Below are 21,775 nucleotides of genomic sequence, written 5' to 3'. Positions count from 1 at the left end.
ACACACATACACAAACATACAAACTGTACACACACACATTGCCTGCCTGATTGCACAGGGGAGGTAATCCTTATTGACTTAGTAGGTGCTGATGCACTGTGGCACACACACACACAAACCCACACAGGAGCAGCCGTGGTGATTTTTAGCAATACAACTTCATGGGGCACTGAGCAGTCAAACTCAAAATGGATTTTTGTCAGTATAAAATGTTGCATGCTTTGGTGAAAGAAAAACTAGACAGAAGAGGGATTCAAGAAAACAATCATAATGCATTTTTGCTAAAACAAAAAATATAAGTTTAACAGTGGTCACTAAAATAATAATGCACTGTCTGTCATATTTTGGCCAGCTAGAAAAGGAAGAACTCAGCGGTGAGGGAAAAAATGATTCTCAGATGCATAGTGATTATTGCTTGAAAGATTGTGTCTTGATGCAGAAGAGGCAATAATCTGAAATTTAAAACCCAGTTTTTGACATTATCATTGCCTGAAACAATTTTGTTATGTGCGGGCTGTTTGTTCCTTATGGCTGAACACATTGGATGGTGAAACAAAGTGGATGTAGATATATATGTCGTGTTTACGTTCTTAGCTGGGCAACTGTTTTGGTGAGGAGGATGGAATAATCCACCCATCCCTCCATCCATCCATTTTCATCCGCTTATCTGGGGCCAGGTCACAGGGGCAGCAGGTCAAGCAAAGCGACCCAGACATCCCTCTCCCCAGCAACACTTTCCAGCTCCTCCTGGGGGACTCCAAGGTGTTCCCAGGCCAGACGAGATATGTAATCCCTCCAGCGTGTTCTGGGTCTGCCCCAGGGCCTCCTACCCATGGGACGTGCCCGGAACACCTCCAGTGGGAGGCGCCCAGGAGGCATCCTGATCAGATGCCCGAGCCACCTCAACTGACCCCTTTCGACGCGAAAGAGCAGCGGCTCTACTCCGAGCTCCCTCCGGATGTCCGAGCTCCTCACCCTATCTCTAAGGCTGAGCCTAGCCACCCCACGGAGGAAACTCATTTCCACCGCTTGTATCCGTGATCTCATTCTTTCGGTCACTACCTAGAGTTCATGACCGTAGGTGAGGGTTGGGACGCAGATGGACCAGTAAATTGAAAGCTTTGCTTTCTGGCTCAGCTCCCTCTTCACCACAACGGACCGGTGCAGCGCCTGCATCACTGCAGAAGCCGCACTGACCCGCCGATCCATCTCACGCTCCATTCTACCCTCACTCGTGAACAAGACCCCAAGATACTTAAACTCCCTCGCTTGAGGCAGTAACTCTCCCCCAACCCGGAGAGGGCAAACCACCGGTTTCCGACAGAAGACCATGGCCTCAGACTTGGAGATGATGGAATAAATTCATTCATTTATTTTCTGTAACAGCTTCTGCTGTTGGGGGCTGTGGGGGGTTGTAGCCTATCCCAGCTGACACTGGGTGAGAGGCAGGGTACACCCTGGACAGGTCGCCAGACTATCACAGGGCTGACACATAGAGACAGACAACCATTCACGCTCACATTCACACCTACGGACAATTTAGAGTCAGCAATTAACCTGCATGTCTTTGGACTGTGGGAGGAAGCTGGAGTACCTGGAAAAAACCCACGCTGACACAGGGAGGACATGCAAGCTCCACACAGAGAGGCTCCCCCAGCTGGGGTTCAAACCGAGAACCCTCTTGCTGTGAGGCAACACTGCTAACCACTACACCACACTGCCACCAAGAATCTGTTTACTTTTATAACGGATTGAATTGCGACTTTGCACTTGTTATCAGAATCAAATCAGACCGTGAGTTGCCTATAGAGATTCCAACCCCTAGTGCTCAGCTGATTCGAATTTAACCTGTAGCTTTATTGGTCACCACAAGCACCCCACCAGCACCGCCGTAAAAACAAACATCTTTGCATTCACATTATGGAGAATGTCACAAATTGTACACACACCGGTCAAACATCCATTTGCATCAACTAACTATTTAGCAATGATGGAAAGTAATAAGCCTAATTGCTTGAAATTTCCAGGTGTCATAAGACATCTAAATGTCAGCTGCTATAATTGCTTTTAAGCCCTCGCCAACGTACCTTTCATCAGATGCCTTATATGTCAGCAACACCCCCTGAGTCTGTGCCTCTGGGCTTCCCTGCCACTACTAATAAGGAATTAAAAGCATTAGCATAGATTAAGATGAACTATAAGATAGTATTAAACATTTTAATGATACTGTATAAACGGTGTTCCTTGAGGAAGAGATCGGGAGCGTGTCACTCAGAGCTAAATAAAGTTGATTAGCTTTAATACAGGGTGTTTCAATGCATTACATGGCTATGTCAAGTACAATAATAACAACTGTGAGGATAATATTTGATGCTGTATCGATCTTTAAAGTCATTTCCCCTCACCCAGGTGCAGAGAGCAGCACTCCTAGAGCAGGAAACTTTAACTGAATGGGTACTTAGGCTATTGGCAGAAGAAACTCAGCTGTCTGGTTCAGTGAGCGATCCTACGCATCACGCCATCCTGCTGCCCTGCAGACTTGTGATTCCCTGACAACGGATTGTCATTATAAGTTGCTGCAGAAATGGTAATATGATAAGATTTAAACTAAATGGGTAAGATGAATAAAGTTGAGGAAAAGCATCTGGAAACAACTTGACTTTTTACAGCATGTATTAGAAACTAGAAACCATTAAAAGAGTGCATGTCTCTGCCAAGGCTGCACAATCCCCTAAATTTGAAGTTATTATTCAAATAAGGAAATGTTTGGAAATGCTAAATCTACTTCTGGATCAATATTAAAGTACATAAAGGAGTAGATGGTCATGTACCATATGCCAGTTTTTCTCATTACGTTAAGTGCGGAGGTTCAAAGGAAAATAGCAAAATCTTTCAAAGTCCTGGATATCATACTCTCTCCAATTTGCCATCTATGTACTCTTGGCCTTGTGGGCTCATTAAAGCATATGTACTACTAGGACTGCCCTGTGTGGCCTCATTCTGGAAAACAGTATCTTGTATCCTATTGGATTTACTGGGTGTGCTTATACGCTGTTGTCCCAGGCTGTTGATTTTGAACGATACCCCATCACTGGATCTGTCAGCCTCCAAATCCTATATTCTATTTGCAGGTCTTACAGCAGCTAAAAGAAAAGAAACGCTAGCTCTCAGCTGGAATCCTCCTCATTCACTCGCCCAGACACAATAGCTGATGTCTTTCCTGAACATACTACACATGGAACAATCTATAGCTAGAATACAAGGAGCCGTTGAAGAATGAATCAGAGGGGGGGGACCTGGACGCACCATGGTGGAGGCTTTTTTGGTGCCAGTGGGGTACTCGCACTCGCAAACTTTGTGTTGGCATTTCTATGACTATTATGACACTTTTTTGAGAGAAAAACAGTTGAAAACAAATAAACAAAACAATCTTGGATATGCACCTGCACACGGATCTGCAATTTCAAACAAAAAAACCCTGCACCAGTTTGCATTCCATGCAGAGTAGGTCAAAAACCTGAAAAGTAATTGGAGGAATTCCAGTTCATAATTGCCTGTCTTGGAAAAACAGACTCTGAGGGTGAAACAGATTGTGAAGACTGCAGCTTAGTTCCACCACAGGCACCCTGACTCAGGAGAGAGATCGAACTGAGAATGCTTGACAAGGGACGCTACTGCACTGCCAAGAAGGATAATGACAGAGCGAAGATACAATATGCTCAAATGTTTTGGTCTCTAAAGCTGCCTTACTTTTAATTTTTTCTTCCCTTCTGTTTTTTTTATAAACAATAAATATTCAATCAAGATATCTGTTAGCTCTGCAGTGATTTGGAAGTTTAGTCTTCACCATGTGTCTATTACTGCCAACACATTGTCACTCCGACCTCGTCACAACATGCAAGGTACCCTGGGTGCGTTGGTTGTTGACGTTCTGGGACACCATGTCAAGTTCTGCCTGTTACATGCAATGTTTTCTTTCAAAATATGCTTCCATTTTCATAGGAAATTTACCGTTTACATACTGTCTCTTTCAAAATAAACGCACTGTCGGTACAACACTGCAAATTGACTTTTTTTTCTTTCAACAACAAACACAGGTTTAGGAAAAAAGAACGGGGTTTGGCTTTAGAATCTTACAGGACGCGAACACCGCTCTCTTGGGTGAAAGTCGTGGTTTGTTGGACCCATCCACCATCCCTTCCGCCCACCCCACTCGGACTTTCGCCGGTTTTCCCCCTGATGCCGTCAGGCACCGTTAAATTATAATGGCAACCGGCCGCATATCATGCAGATGTTAAAGGACAGCTTTTTTCGTTGGCTTCTGACGCTGCAAGTCACTGTCCAAGAGTCAGATTTCGATGACTTCAGAGTGAGACCTAGCTCTTACTGCAATTTCTTTTTTTTTCGTTTGTTCCTCTTTTTTGTATGTCCCTTGCATCCAAAATTATACACGCAAACATAAAAAGGAAAAATAAATAGTTGGAGAAAGTGTAAAATTCTTCCATGTTGGCTTTGTACATTTCTGCAAACCGTGTGCACATTTCATTTCCATTTTCAATGTTATGTTGTGACAGCACTGTGGTTATCATGTGGTCAGATTTTAAGCACAAAACCACTTGGTTAGGGTTAGGAAACGTCACCTTTTGGCTTAAAATACCCAATTTGATCATCTCAAATACTGCAACGGAAAAGTGTCATTAAAAAATACCCAGTTCTGTCACATCAAAGACAGTTGGAAATGCCCCGACGTGTCGTTAAAAATATTTGCTTTTGTTGTTTGTTGGTGTTGAACAGTGTGAACAGTAGGTATCACACCATCCACCAGTCCATACTCCTCCTGATAAGAAACTCAATTCACATACATGTAATCTGATCTGTGTCACTTTACAAATGTTCATATGATATGTGTGACATGTACAAATGTAACATATCCATGGTTTGCAGAAATGTACAATGCCAGCACTTTATTCTTGTGACTGGGTTGATGCACAGTGCTGGCTAACAAGCAAGCTACGTACCACGCTTGCAATTGCTGACACCTTCAAAGTGACTAGGAGATGTGAGGTAGATTGTGTTGTACAATTAGTTTGACCCCAGTGGGTCTTAAAACAAGTCCCAATGAGAAAAAAAGTTATTTGATAAATTACAGATTGTTGGTCAGAAATTAAGTAAAATAATAAAGTTTGAGGGTTTTCCCTAACAAAAGAACAAAGAATTAGATGACAGTCAGTGTTGCCACTGCATCTTCTCTGCACCGAGCACTGCACCAATCTTTATTTCCATGACAGTTTTATCAAATAAACTACAGCAATCATCCTCAGTTTACACCACCTGACTGTGATTGTCTGTTTCAAGATTTTGTCAATTTTCATTCTGACCTGAGTACCTCTGTCAACTGCTACACCCGCAGAGAGATGACATGATTAGAAAATAGCCCGTCAATAAGGTCAGAACAAGGAAGAAGAGAAAAAAACCCCCAGCATATTATGCAACAATGTCACGTCCTGTCTGTTGCTATGACAACCAGCAGCGGTACAAGGACCCTGCAAATGGGAAGGGGTGCTCGTCTCCATGGGAATGTGCATGTTAAGAGCCAATCCCCGATGGTTTCTTTGAGGCTCCTGGCAGCAGACGGTCCTGACCTCTGACCCTATTCAGCTAGTGCCTCTTTATAATTCCCCAGCATATTAGGGTATCCACTGGCAAAACAGTCCCATCCTTGATGTTTCATTTTCAGTGATAAACAGTTTCCCAAGACCTTGAAGTTTTCTTGGATCAAAGTCTAGAGTAATCTATGGGGAGGTTACGGCTTATAAAACAATTATAGCCATATGTAAATAGGAATACCTACACTAATACTTAACAGTAATAATGTGCACTTTTTATATTTCTGGAAAATCTGCAGCTAAGATGAGAATCAGTCTCAGATGTGCTGTGTGCTCATTTCTGCATGTGATTGATCCTTAGTACTACGTAATTCAAAAGCAGCAAAATTCATCATGGGATTATAGAAAACATGTGGGGGAAGACATCACGCTGTAAATTAATAGCAACGCAGCAGAACAGCTTTGTATTACTGTTGGTTTCTCTGTGTGAAAAACCACAATAAAACATCTGAGGGTTACGGTTCAGCGCAAACACATTATTTGCTTCACAGTGGCACTATGCTCCCATGAACTATGGATTTAATTATTACAATGCACAGTGCATGCACTTTTATGAAATGTACATTAAATTTGGCACGTGATGACACGCCTGTCACTTTGCATCGCTTTTTCCATCCCAGATCAATTAGGAGGATGCTGGAAAATCAACACACATTTGCACAGCACAGGGTTTCATTTCCCATCAGCTCCATTGAGAGCTTTGGCATGTAAACTCTGCAGTGAAACTAACCATCTAAATGCTGTTTCTCCCGCTCGCTTGTCCTCCCTGCTGACAAATAGGGAGCACTGAATCACACCGCAGCACCTGTTCTGACACAAATCACAGTTCACATGATGATTTGCTCAGCCATATCCTTGCTTGCATGCCTCTGTCAACCCGACAGGCCAATAATGTTAGGTTACATATCAAAACCACTGGCAGCGTAATAACCTTTCTGCGTGTTGATGTGCTTTCTGCTGGGGTTTTGCTTCTGCTCCTCTCTGTTTCAGATGGGTAGACAGTCTGAGGTCACAGATCAAATCTGAACACTGCTGGCGCTGTAATAAGAGTTTTATGATTTCTTCTGCTGTATGCCAGCTTCTATCTCTGGCCTCTAAACTGTACTTGCCATTCACAGTGCAGCGTGACTTCACCTTCACCTTTTCGAGTGTGCTGACTTTTGCCGAGCTATGAACTGATATAAATAGTTGAAAAATTACTGCTCTCCCTGAACGACTGTCACTGCGCATGAATAACTGATTCTGCACTTGAACACTAGATTATCATTTCAAATGCAAACTGAAAAAATATGAAGTAAATATCAAACTGTATGTACTGCAGGAATTCAGAGGAATGTGAAGAGGAGTGAAGTTGTCTTTGCCTTTACTGTGAAGTGTGACTGTGTGTGTGTATGTGTGTGTGTGTGTGTGTGTGTGTGTAAAGCTTTTCCTCCTCAAACCTGCTGCGAGATAAATTATATTTTCTAATCTTCTATTGATATGGGCAAACTGACAGGGAGGAAAAAAAGATGAAGGGTTTCAGAGTGTTTGTGCCCGTGTGTGTGTGTCTCTAGGTGTGTGTGTGTATATGTGTGTCAGCATGAATATTTCAGAGGCCCCACACTGAGTGGTGGCGACAGAGCATCACCAGAACGAGGACACACTGCTCTCCAGGGTGGGGATTGGAAGGGTTGGACAGAGAGAGAGAGAGAGAGAGAGAGGGGGGGGGGGCACAGAAAGAAAGAAAGGCGTGGAGAAGAGAAAGAAAGCAAAATCAGCAGTGATGTTTGGACACTTTCACAAACAGAATAAACAGGAAGACACATTTCACATAATGAGAAAGTCTCCAGGTTAGGAACCTCATCGTCTTGTTGAAAGTGTGTTTGCAGGGAACAACAAAGTGGAAATGAAGGCTTCCTCAAAAGCAGTGGGTCTGACTTGACAAAAAAAGAAAATCAAAAGAAAGTATATCTTTTTTTCCTTCTGGCAACTTGAGGTCAGCTTCCTGCCTTTTCAACGTCTGCAAGACACAGTGTTATCCTCAACAAACCCAGACCTCAGTTAAGCTCCAGTTCCTGTGCCAAGGAAACATGACAACACAACAGAAGTGATGGTAAGTTAAAGCCCTGGAGGCTCAGGAATGCGTCAGAGGAATGGCACAAATGTATTGTCAGGACTGCACTGAGCAAAAAGAGTCTCTTTGAACATGTTCGTCACATTATCTCTATCACCATTACAAACTCAACATGCATCACTTGGGTTTCTCTAACTTGTTGTTCTGTGAAAATCAAAAATCTGACTATGATTCCTATAAAGCTCCGACATGAGAAAGCAGTTTTAGCAACATCCAGGCACGCAGATGGTTTTAGTTTCATTCGTCCAGGGTTTGAGACATTTGTCTCCAAGATTTCTGTCTCAACTGTGAACTGAATTTTCAACAGCGGCGTGCCTTTCAAGAAACATTGGTGTCATTACTCTGGATAATAAACAGACCTCGCTCTGAACATTTTTCACTGGAACTACTTTCTGCTGAAGAAACGAACCCAAGAAAAGTCTTTACAGCATGTTCTGTGGATTGTCGTGAGAAATAGAAATACTTTCTTTTCTGAGAAGTGATGTTTTTGAAACTTGGGTATCTATCTATCTATCTATCTATCTATCTATCTATCTATCTTCCCTCCTGCCCTTGTGTGTTTTCCTGCCAGTTTTAAAGTTTCACCTGTCCCTCACTAGTCCCACAGTCACCTCACCTCCTGCTCACCTGTTTTAACTTTCCAGTCAATCACTCCCTACTTATACCGCCCGGTTCCTTTGTTCTTTGTCCGTTAATCTTTTGTTTTTGTGCCCATTACCTGCCCTGATTTTGTGACTCTAGCCTGTAAGCCTTCTTTGAAATCTTTGAATTCTTCCTGCTGACCACTCATCTGTTGTCCATTTGGATCCAATCCTGCTACGTGCTTTCCAAAATGTGACAATATATATACATCTATATCTGTTCTGTATCCATATCTATACATAGACCCTTCATACTCAACAAGGGTTTAAATGGACAATTGTCCATCCCAGCACTGGTAAGAAGTGGTGATATTGATTTTTAAATGTACCTAAGTGTACTTAGCCCAGCAGACCAGACCAAATATTAGATCATGGCTGCAACGTCAGAATTATTTTGTGTCAGATCATTAGTGTCAGGATAAATTACGATAAAACCAATAGGGAAGGGAGTTCAGTGGGTCATAGTTCAGTGGGCCAGAGCAGGATGGGGATTTAGCCTGGGTTAGTCTAAGGTGAAATGTTTTAGTGGTTAACCTTGCTAATACCACTTAAGCCATTACTGAGATATCAAGCCTTTTCCCCTGGTGACGTGAGGTTAACAAGATACTACAAACATGATCACTGGATTGTAGAGACAGCAACCTTTTCTTCTGTGAGTTGTGTCCACATTGTAATATTTTAAAGGTAACCACATTGTTTTTAAAGGAAATACATGGTGACATAAATGTTTTTTATCAGAGGCCTCTTTTCAGGGATGCAATATCCATTTGTCAGGTGGTTGTGCAATCCACTTTGATCCAATTCTGACATTTAGATCCCTTTGACAATCCCCTGACTTTCCTCCATCTCACATTTTTGGATTTGAGTGAAACATAACAACTGTTGCACTGCTATGAAAACTGGTACAGAGTATCATGTCCCCCTCAGGATGATTTGTAACAACTCTGATCCCCTTACTTATCATATGATGCAATTATCAGATCACAATTTCAATTTGTCCAATACTTTGGTCTGACCAAAAATACCTGCAAATGCCCTTATGACATTCCCGGCATGTTAGCATGTTAACACGCCTACTAAATGGTCAATATTATACCTGCTAAACATTAATATTCTCGCATTGTCATTGTGTGTTAGCATGCTGACCTTAGCATCTGCCTCGGAGAACCACTAAGTAGAGTCTCATGGAGCCACTAGAAGGGCTGCAGCAGCTAGCATGGCTCTTGTTTTTTGGTAGACAGTCTACAAGACATAAAATTAATTTTTGATGTGTCCGTAAAATGGTTAAGATTGTGCATACTACAACAAATAACACAGATTACCATTATGAAACTGGACGTGAATGCTACCAGTGTTAAGGGCAAATCAAGCGGCAACCTCCAGGGCTAAAAAAAAAAAATGAAGCCAAGCCAGCCAGCAGTTCCTCAAAAGGCCACTTGAGGCTGGCTCCAAAAGCGAGTCACTCTCCATAGACCGCCATGTTAAAAGGCCCAACTTTACAGCAGAAATATGTTTACAGCCTGGTGCAAAAAACAGTTTTGGTCTGTACAGCTAATTTCCCCAATCATGACAACTGTAATTCACGTTCACATTTTATTAAGGCTTGAAACTATGCAGAATTAAAGGCATGGCCACTTTGAGTGACAGGCTATTTCAGGCTCTCAGTCCGATCCAGCCCTTGCTCCTCCACAGTTCCGCCCTCTTCCCTATGGTCACGTCTGGCTCCAAAAATCCAAGATAGCGACAACAAAAATGCCAAACTTGAGGCTTCAAACAGGAGTCCAAAAAAAGGTGACGTCCTGGTGGCTATGTGCATTATCTTTATATAGTCAAACCCTGACATAGTCATTCACACACCAACCTCCAGACGCTTTAGGGAACTTTGAAGTACTTCCATAATCTGCACTGAAAATTGCTAATGAATCTAACATTAGCAAACCAAAACACTTGTTTATTAACATACCAGTAGGGGACAGGAATGCCTCAGTGCTTCTGTGTAGCTCATGTGTAATCCATCGACATGGAATTATGTGACTGAGATACAGTCTTTGTATCATCTGACTCACATTTCTAATCAGACTTTCTTGCAGTCTATTTGGCTTCTCATTCTGTCTTTCTGTCTAACCATCCATGTGCTCATTCTTCTGTGCCTTCTGTACGGCCCAGACTCCAGTAAGATTTAGGATATTCATTCTAAACCGAGAGACAGTGATAGCCATGTCGTGGTTACTATCCGTCAGCACCTTCACTCTCCTATTCAGTTTCCAGTTTAGAGAAGGAGAGAGGGAAAGCATTCATGTGCATGTGAGAGTGAGTAACAGTGTTGCTGATGTCATGGTTACTAACAGGATGACTGTGTTTCCATCTAGCCCATCTGTCACTGGGAGACTACTACAGTGTGTGCGTGCGTGTGTGTGTGTGTATTGTGTGAGAGGAGGGTGCTGTCGGGAAAGCAGAGAGAGACTTAGAGAGTTCGAATCTGCTTAAGATTCAAGACAGATCTGACTTGAAAGAAATATAACAAAACAGTCCTATCTAGCATCTGTTCTCATGCTCGTCTGCTGTGGAATAAAGACACTGAGGGACTAATTCACAGCGCAATTACTGTTATTCCACAGACCATTGAGATGTAACATGAAATTATCTCACTTCTACTTTTATACCCAAGAGGACAATGGTCTTTATTTCAAGAATAAGCATCATGATGTATAAGCCTTAAAGGTATACTATGCAGAAAACAAACAAACAAAAGAATGTATAGACTCATATAGAAGTAATCTCTGTCAATCATTAAGTAAGACTCAGGGTATAACAATATACATATTTGTATTGAACCATTCTGCATGAGGCTTTTGGTTTGGTATGCATTACAAACCGAACGATTCTTTGAACTAATCTCATTACATTTGGAAAGTAAAATATACAGTTTCAATTGTGTGAAACATAATGTTCTCAGTGCCACTGCACTCAACAAGGCAGCCCACACGGGCAATGTAACCAGTGAGACACATTGGGAGGCACACTACACCAAGCCAGCTCTTTGCAATATGGTTAGAAACACCATCATCACACCAGAAATAGAAAATCCTCCGATAACCTACAAGGATAATAAACAATGGTATGTTGCATCTCATGTCAGTAGGTTACATGATCAGGGGAAATACTTCAGACATGTCAACTCAGTTACGTCGTCTTCACCCCTTTGTGTCAATCAGTGGAACTAGACGAAAACAAGGAGCAACACAAGCTTCAAACTAACCTTACCACCGCAGCTTTTAGGCAGCCATTCCTAATTGATTTAAACAGGGTAGAAGAATCACTTTAGAAATTGGTTACATTACATTTATAGCTGCAGATATGAGACCTGACTCTGTAGTGGAAAACATAGCTTTTACGAACATACTTAATATAACTGAGCGACTTTATAATATTCCTTCACAAACCCTTTTCAGCCAGAGCAAAAATTCCTGCTTTGTACAAAAAAAACCCCAAAAGCCCAAATTACTGAACTTGATCCTAAAATCGATACTTTCAGAACTATGTTTCATTTTGAAAATTGATCCTAGCGTGAATAGGGAATAAGGGATCAGTTTCTCTCTTCTGCATCGTACCTATTTGCATTTCAAGAGTAATACTGTCTGTGCAAACGTTCCATTGTCATTAACACATCTAGTGCATGAACACTTTGCTTCTCCGCTGCTTTTGTGTTGTCTGCAATCAAACTCACTCCAGACCCAGCATCTTCTTAGTTTTACTTTCACCCATGTTGGCAGTAGGAGGACGTTAAGCTCACCTCCCAGCCGTCCAGTTTACTTACTCTCAATTTTACTATGAATAGAGCTGCATGCGCATCTGCGTGACCGTTGCTGTCCACGGACGTTCAATGTGGAAATTATGTCTGAGCCTGACTAGTTTAATCAGACACTTAACAGCAGTGATGGTTAATGAAAGAGGAAAAACACGAGAAAGAGAACTTGGAGCTGCAGGAGGGAGAATTAGAGAAATACCTCAGCATCCACACCTCTGACACAGAGAGGCTCAGATGGTGTATAGTAGCCTTGTGAAATGAATGTTTATTCAGTACTGATTAATGTTACATTTTCAAACTGTAATTGGTCATCATTAGCTGTTACTTGGATTGATTATTTATCGTATGCATCATGGTGTCCTGCTTTGCCTCACATAAAAGAATTGCCACTTTTCGTATAGGTATCAATTTCGGCGATTCTGGCCCTGCTCAAAACCAAATTTTGTGGTATTGCCCACCCCTATTTCATAAGGTGCTGTTTTTGTTTAATATGCTGCAAAGAAGACACCCCAGAAGATGTGTCACTCACGTACAGCTCCATCGTTGACCAAAGTCAAAAAGATCATACTTACATACATATTAATGTTAGTTTTAATAAATTAAAAATACTTAAATCAAGGAATTATCTCTGAAATTTTCTACTTTCTTGCTGTATTTAAAATATACCAAATCCGTGAATTTTGAGAACCGTTAAATTCCTGCTTATAACCTACTGGAAATGAGTGGTGGTGTATTTTTCTTCAGAGACTCTGCCCTCTGCTTGTGATGTTCTTATTTTGATTTTATTTTCTGTGTTTGGATCATTTATGGCTGTGTAGCCCCACAGTGCTCAGTTGGGGTTGGGGTTTTAGAAGAAAGTTAATGACCAGGTGCCAGTCTGTAAGCAGCAGTCATCCAAAAAAATCACAGCGCCAAAAAAAAAACCTAAGAAAAACACAAATACAGTAAGGCTAATCGCCAAGCAACAGTGAATCTGGGGTTGGCCTTTACTTTGTCTGGTGAGCGTGCTTACAAACAGTAACCGACAATCCTGCAGAGTATACCTTAAGGAAAAGAACAATGTATACTGCTGACTTTTGTTACACACAGGAGGATGTTTCTTTCAGTGATAATAGCTGTAATAGCTATGCAGTAATGTATAGCATATGCACCACCCACTAACCACTGTTTGCTACAATGGTTACCACCATGTGTGCTGTTTAAAATGTTTATGCAAAGCTTTAAAATGCTTCATTAATGTCGACAAGAGGTTAAAATCAGGATAAAAATATGAAGCCTATCATCCAAGTTGTTAATGGAAACCAGTCAAATGCTGACAGTTTCCATGTTTTTCAACTGTGAGCTGCTTTTATTTGATTTGTATTATTGCAAATTGCATATTTAGGGACTTCAGAATTATTTGTTGGACCGAACTAGCAATTTCAAGTGCTTGGGCTTTGGGAACTTGTGATTAGCCACAATTTTCTGACACTCGAGAGTAAAGCATGAATTCATTCACCAACAAATGTGGTGATAATGAAGGTAATCGTTCATTGCAGGCCTGTTTCTCAGCGAGCCAAACTGTGCCGTTAGACTGAACCACCTCCCTGGTCAGTTGGCATAGTAACCGTAAAGGCCCACATAGCCTTGTTTTATAGGAAATGCCTCCGCTGTTGCATCTTTGATTAACTGGACTGCTTCATTGAAAGGCCTGTATCTACTGTGTGAAAGCAGCGTCCATATCTTAGTGATTTAGTTTCACAAGCTTGAGAAGTCTTTGTGCAGATTGTCCTTACCTCTCCTGATAGTGTTTGTACCCTCTGTTTCAAAAATCAATTTCCTCTCTGTGTAGTTCCTTCCTCTTGAATCATGTCTTTATCACATCTAACAGTCTGTGGTGCTTGATAAAAAAATAAATATAAATTTTAACGTTTCCTAAGCGCAGACAAAATGTGAACAGTGGTAAAGACATCCCTTCCAGCAATATAATGACTCATTCTTAACTTGATACACGTCCTTGGATGAATACAGCATTGACATTGGTCGATAAACAAATGCAAGGAATGTGAATAGCACTATTTTCCCCACCCATGTCATCAAGTGCCATTCAAGGCCATTTCAGTGCCAAATTGAATGAAACTAAAGTTACTGCTTTAACGCTAAAAGGGGAAACTATTAGGAAAAACAAATTTGGTCCCAATTTAAACAGTTTGATTGCCTTTCACTGCTAACACTCTTTAGTTCATCATTTCCTTATCTGCATCCAGATAAGCTCTTTGAGGTCTCTACCCCCTCCATCATGCATACATGCATTTCAATTGGCTTTTTTGTGTCTGTGAAATAAAACTAAACTTGAGGACACTCGCAGTGAAACAGCCTCAGCCTGGGTCATTTGGTTGCCCGGGTCGTTAGGTTTAAATGCAGGAGGGTGATTTGTACGGAAGCTGTTAATTTTCTCCTCACACTCTCCCTCTCTCCCTTTGAGCTACAAGCCTATTGAGATGTCTGAGTGACCTATAGACCCCTTGCGCACCCGCCCACCCACACACACACGCACACCCATACAAAACAAACCCGAAACACTGAGAGAGAAGAGTATGTCCAGAGACTTTTCTAGCCATAATGTCCTCATCTCTAGCCTCTTTCACACAGTCCCTTTCCATGCCTCTATCCATTGAGCTGGCAAACTACTCAGAAAGCGCAACAAAAATGTATGAACAGAAACTGCTTTGTCGTGCTGTGATCTCAGGTGTATCTTCAGATGTTGCATGTGTACCACAGGCAGCCCCACAGCACTTAAAGTTAAGTGACCTGAGGAGTGCATGAGTGTGTGTGTGTCCGCCCGCATGTTGGTGGCCTCAGCATTGATCCCCCTCTAAGCCTTGGTCATTGCTTGTGGCCTGAAGGTGAGGTGACAGGGGAGTAAAGAGGCTTTCATCAGATTACAGCTCATTCTCTGTCTTTCACCGTCTCTCTTTCCAGCATCATTTATCTCACTGCTGCTTTCAACCACTTTGCTCTTTCTCTCTCTCTCTCTTTTCTCCCCCTGCTGAACACTAGACCTACTTTAAGCCACAGCGTTAAATTTGTCTTCAATCCCACATGGATTCATTTGTCTCTTTCCAAATGTCCCCCATGAGCCGATGGTGACTGCTCAGAACTGTTTGACTGCACATCAAAATGAACAGTCCAAATGGAGGAAATGAACAACTTTTACAGAAATATCTTTTTACAGGTTTTTACCTGTACACACGATTTTTCATGCTGGTAACTGAGGTAAATCTATCTGACGCACAGATGAATACATAATGTTTCTAACAGCGTAAACAGATTTGCCATTTCTTTCAAAACCATTATGCCTCCATTTTCGACATAATTATCTTTACTCTGCTTGAGTTTGTTGTTTCTGCTTTCAGCAAACAGTAAAAAAAAGCCAAAATGTTCCTCTTACTTTTTTTCTCTGATGATATGACTGCCCTGTATGCAAATATACTGGAATGTAAAGCTGTTGACCAACAATGTGCGGCAGTAACACAAACACCTGAGGTATGTTCAAATGTACAAATACTCACAATGTAAAATTAACGAATGTAGAAAAAATATTACACAAGCAAAGCCACTGTCATACCCATTTTCCACCGACATGGAACAAGTTCCGCTCCGGTTCCCGCACCCAATTGTGAAACGTTCAGCGCATGTAGACCCAAAATGACTTGTTTTGGAACCTGAAAAGCTGTTTTTTCTTAACCGCAAGTGAGAATTGTGACAACAGCGGTGGGTGTGTCATGTTCTACAGTTTGAAAAGGGAGGATAGAGAAGGCAAGAATGGGGAAACAAAGTGAGAAATCGTTGGAATAAAGAGTGTGCAATGGTCTCATTAATAGTCGGTCCATGCTTGTTTTTTTTTTGCTTTGTTTTTTGGATAAAAGCAAACAAAAAGCTCACGTTATCAATCTGCCATTTTGATATTGTTTACAACTGTTCTACTCAAAACTGGTGGGAACCAGGCTGGTTTGCTAGATAGCATCAAGTTTCCAATAATCCTGAACTCCGGAACTAGTTCAAGAACCAAAGAGCTTATCTTAAAAACTACTGTTGGGTAGTTTTATATACTGTATAAAACTCAATTATATATGTGCATTATAGGTTTTTAAAATGACAATCTGCAAAGTAGCCTAGTAATAACAGCTCTTAAATAAATGTATCAGAGCAAAGAGGGCAACATTTACCGCCAAAATTAAGGGCAGTAGAGGTGTAAAGTAAAAAACAAAACAAAAACAAAGACGCAATACTCAAGTGAAGTGCATATACCTATAAACTGTACCAAAGTGCAGGACTTGTGGAAACGTACTTGGTTCCCTTCCACTAGTGGCAAACACACAGTACATTTTGTCAGTGATGGTGTGAAAACAGGACAAGAGGCTGTGACACATACAGGAACACACAGTTCCTTCTGAATATAAATCCTTTCCTTCTATCTTTGAGTGTTTTCTGTTAGCCATATCGCTCACAGCTCTGTCTCTCAGTAGACCCGTCCTGAATTACTGCATTCAACTGTTGGCTCAATTTGCTCTATTTATTTGTTGATATCTGCTTGTGTTGGATCACACAGCCACATCCACACAGTATCAGTATGCATCACAAATGAAGAATGTCCACTGACCGCATCAATTCCTTGACCAGGCTTAAGTTAAATATCAGTTTTCGTGGAGATGAGCCAATATATCGTATTTCAAACAGTACAATTCCTGACGCTTTTGCAGTCATACATGTTGTACTCACAATGCATACTTGAAGCTCCGCCCACATTTTTCTGATATTGTTTGCGTCTGCTACATAAACGGCGGCGGATGCAGCAGATGTGTCTGCTGCTTAGACGCTACAGAGAGACTCTTTCAGCTGCAAACCAACATGACAGCAAAGCACATACACACACACTAGCCACATTGCCAGAGGGCTCTTACATGCTGTGAATCAGATCTGGTTGAAACTAGTGGCTCCAAACCTGACGCTGTCCTCGTTGCACTGACCGCGTTCTGACCACTGCACATTTAGCGTATAGAATGCTCAAATCCTTAAATGAAAGTCAAGACAGCATATTGATGAGCTGCACAACACACAGCAATATGTCTGGCCGGTACTTTGAACCACTGTGTGCATGTGGTGTGTGTGCACGTGAATACGCCAGTGGGAAGGACAGCAGTGGTGTGTATTAATGGGATTAGGATCGACTTTACCCTTTCTCTTCCTCTCATCCTTTCTCTTTTAACTCTCCCACAGCCCATCTTTTCCTTCACCCTGTTCATTCATCTCTTAGTCTAGTATATTAATTCTTTTGTTTTGCTTGTTTTTGTATTCATCTCAGCCCCCACTTTCCATAAGTCATAACCCTGCCCCTTCTATTTCCTCCTTCCCGCTGTCTTTTCACTTCACTCTTGTATCTATTGCTCTAATAACTCCCATTTTCACTCACAGTCCTTCCTCACTCACTTCTTCGTCCACCCACTTTAAACTCCCATCCATCTTTCTCTTTAATATCTAACAAAAACACTGAGGCCTGTTGCAGACTAGCTCTGTCAGACAGTGAAGCCCCTGTAGACGTTTTGTGCTCGGTCTTTTTGGCTTACGTTCACTGTACTTACATAAGCTGTCATCAAAGCACTGCAGAGTGCGTAGCAACACAGGCAATCCATGAATTGTATGAATGTATGAATGGTAGTCTCCCTGCTATCCATCTGCACCTATTCACTAAGATCTATTAAAGCGTCTCTACCTTCGATCTATCTTAAAACTGATTAAAAGGCGGCATAGCAAGGCCATTTTCTTTTACAATTACTTGAAATAATGCTTGTGAGGTTGAAATCTTTCCTCTCCACCCCCTTTAAATGCTGTGAAAAGATGTTTTGGATCTATTTGCTCAAATAAAAATATGAAGATATTGTTCTAATGGCTGTTCGAATCCTCAGGAAGCCCAGCCCTGACCAGATTTGCCACACTGTTGTCAGCTATGGAGGAAGGTAAAATGCTGTAAAAGAGACAGAATTTGTAACATCCTGCCAGACTTCTCATCAACTCTGAGCATGCCACTTTGGCTGAGTTTGAGGACTGCTTGGCTCTTACATAACTGTCACCAAAGCACCATATGGGGGGTCCTATTCAAACTACTTTTAATTGGCTTTTTAAAAGGTGTGGGACTGAATCCCAGTATATGTTATCACACATCTATCCTCTCACTGTCCTCATTAGCTCATTATCTTGTCTCAAACATGGACCTATCCAATCATTACATGACACTGAGATCAAAATGTGATATCAAGGGCTCTCATTAGTCAAACACTGAGAGCACAGTGAGGGAGAATCACACCTGTCAACCAGAGTAATGACAGTGTTCATAACATCGGGGCCTATTACAAGAATGGGCGTCTGACTGGAAAATTGCCTGCTGGAACATTTGGACATCATCGGAAATTAAAGTAAATGTTAAACACTTCCATTTTGCTCATTACCTCCTGTAACAGTGCCCTGTTTGCTGACCCTCGACTACTCGAATAAAGCAGCGCTGTTGCCAGCAGTAGATTGCTTTGTGCGCAAATGTAAATATGTGCCTGAAAAACATCATGTCTGTAGCCTAAGCCATGTAAGATCTGATAAATGTTGGCAGCGCTTTGTTATTTGCCACACAGGTTATTTGAGCTATTCATTTCCCCCAAAACCGAGACCACAGCCTCAAAGTTGAGCCTAGGAAATGAACCACAAACTGAAAGAGAGCCTTATTAAAAGATTTAATAGCGCTACAAAGTAAGAAACTCTGCGGGTTGACACTAGTGCACTCTCAAGCGCATCACCCCGGTTGAACAAAAGCACACAGTAACAGGCTGCACAGTGGTTTCCTAGCACTATTATACACTCCATCTTATTCATGCTTCCTTCCCATGGCATCTTTTCCTCTGCATCCTGTATTCAAACACTGCACAGCCTTCAAATCCATCATTTTATCTCAAGAGATCTTCAGCTCAGGAATGCCATTTTACCTTTTATAAGAGACTGTGCTTGAATATTTTCATACTTAGAAAAAGTCAGAATGTTCCTTATTATGTGCCAACTCTATTTTATGCTCCCTGCATTTCTCGCTTTTGTATTTCATTCACTGTTACATGTCTCACCTTTTCCTGTCTTATTAAAGCAGGAATGTAACAAGTCTTTCTTCCTCCTCACGGACAGCTGTGCACACATGCCCTCACAGGCAGCACCAAACACATATACACACACATCATTAGCACCAAAAACCATAGAGCAGACAACTTCACTGTTTTTCGTGTGTGTCAGATGTTTTAGTTTTGATCCATTTACGACTAATATAATGTTAAACTGCACATGTGGGGGAGAAAACAGACAAGTTCAAGCTGTGCCATTTTCCAGAACAGATCTAGTGTGTGGTACAAAGACAACATTTGCATGTTTGACAAAAGAAATAAAAGGAAAAAAAATATGCTTGCACACTTAGTTCAGCTCAGCGGGCTTGCTGCCTATAATTACTTCTTTTTTGCTACAGCAAACTACTAATTATGAAGATGTTTCATGTGCTATTACTGTACCCCGAAGAAGAAGAGAGGAGGTGGAGAGAGGATCCAGGGAGAAAGAAAATGTTTGCCCTTTTTCTCTGTCAATGTTTTGTTTTGGAATAAAGTCCCATTAGATTGCATGTAAATAGATAGATAGATAGATAGATAGATAGATAGGGGATGGGATGTGGGTGCACGTGACTTTCTGCGAGTGCAAATCAATTTTGGCTCCCAGTGTTTACACGCTGTCCAACCCAATTATGCACACGGGTATCAAATTCAGAGTTTTAGTCTTTTCAATTATTAATTCCCACACATCATGAAGGATTCATCTGGCTGTCAGTGATATGCAAAGCGTTGAGAGGGTCTGGAAGTGCTCGTGCCTTGTGTTGGAGCACCAAAACGCTCCGTTGAGCAACGGTTTGAAAACAATAGAGGGAAAACAATAGCAGAGCAGCGGAGATACTCAGTCCTCCATGTGTCTCATTCTCAAAGGCAATTACAGTGACGGGCACACGGCTGTGGGCTACATAATTAGCTCTCGGTTACCGGTTTAACATGAGGAAATGTGTTTGGGTGGAGATAACAGGACAAAACGTCACACTTTGGTGTGTTATGTGTGGCACGCAACACTCAATTCAATAAAAAGCTACGTGCTAATGCTAAAATAACAAAACAATATATGTGACGCGGACAAAGGAAACTCACTCACCTCAAAAATGCAACATATTAGCGTGTGTTTCCTTTATCATCCCCGAGTCCAGAAGAGACAACAGATTTAAAGAAGAAGAAGAAGAAGAAGACGCTCTCTACTTGTCTCAGCTTGAAAAACCCATCTCAGTGAAGCGGGCTCTGTCCAACAATAAAAAAAGAGAAGAAGAAGACAAAAAGCAACTCCAGAAAAGCCCGAAGCGAAGATGAAACAATGCTCAACTCCTCTGGCTTCAATTCCTCACTCACTGCTTTGCCTCTCGGTGTCCACAGACAGACACCAGCGCCGTTGTTAGCCGGTACCTCATGTAATATTGAACGCCGATAATGGACCGGTGCGACGGGAAAAGGAAACGCTGCCTTGCGGTTTTATTAATTCCGTATTTACATCATGCTTTTCCTATTATATCCCCCCCTCCTCCTAAACGAGCGGTGTATGCGCTTCCCTTTGTGCTCGCTGTCTCGCTCGCTGTGGGTAACGGGTTAAACCATTCCCGCAGCACGAGAGGGGGGTGCGGAGGAGCTATTCATGTGGATACATGGGGACGAATGGGCTTGGTGACTCGTGGCCAAATGTTGTTATTGTCGGGGATAAAGAGACGGGGAGGAAGAGATGAGGGGAAAAGGGAAGGAGAGAGGGAGAAAGTGAGGAGGAGGGGGAGGGGGTGGGCTGCAAGGATGCAAAGGTGGCTTCACCAAAGCTATTGCAAATGTGAGAAGTGGTTAAAAGAATATTGTGTACAAAGCAGCATGGCTTATTTGACATCCATTCTTATTCTGGTAGATTATAATCACACCCTGAACCATTTTACTTCTCACATGCAAGTAGGATTTCTGCTAAGCACCCTCTCGTGCTAGATTATGCAACAGAGATATAATTACATCTGTGTAACTGTAGGGAGGAAAAGGCATAAGCACCAGCCTTGGTCATTAGAGGGCTTTTCTTTTCTTGTTCTGTAGCCTGTGACTTCCCTCAGCACCAGCACAGTGTTAGTTCAGGACCCTGGAGAGCTCCCAGCCTGCACCAGCCACCTGTGTCAATAAAGAGCTGTTGTTCATTACCATCACCAATTATCGCATTTATTTGAGGAATAATGCATGTGTTGTTATGCACCAGGAGCAGAAAAATTAACGAGTATAGCCAACTAGTTAACCAGCTCACTGTGAATTCACTAGTAGCATCACTCAGAACAGGCTGATCTGAGATGCTGGCAGCCTCCCCCTCTATATGTCTGCAGAGCATCAGTCCCTCCTCAGACGTTCACAAAAACAGCCAATTTTTTTTTTTGAAGTGA

General features: G+C 41.9%; 1 protein-coding gene across 2 annotated transcripts in view; it reads right to left on the bottom strand.

Moving 5' to 3' along the window:
* tmem198a (transmembrane protein 198a) overlaps positions 1-20,965 on the bottom strand; it is a 43,071-nt gene extending 22,106 nt beyond the window's left edge. The window contains exons 1-2 of one of the 2 annotated variants that reach the window (XM_050048290.1): positions 20,730-20,965; positions 20,482-20,621 (exon numbers count right to left, since the gene is read on the bottom strand). The gene's annotated coding sequence lies outside the window, so the exon portion shown is untranslated. Of the gene's footprint in view, positions 1-20,481 lie in introns of both variants that reach the window. The other variant, XM_050048289.1, reaches the window with a different exon arrangement.
* Between the last annotated feature and the right edge of the window lie 810 nt (positions 20,966-21,775).

Source organism: Epinephelus moara, chromosome 7 (genome assembly GCF_006386435.1).
Source record: "Epinephelus moara isolate mb chromosome 7, YSFRI_EMoa_1.0, whole genome shotgun sequence".
Lineage (NCBI taxonomy): Eukaryota > Metazoa > Chordata > Actinopteri > Perciformes > Serranidae > Epinephelus > Epinephelus moara.
The sequence above is the reverse complement of the archived record's forward strand: the minus strand, read 5'-3'. Positions and strand labels throughout refer to the sequence as shown.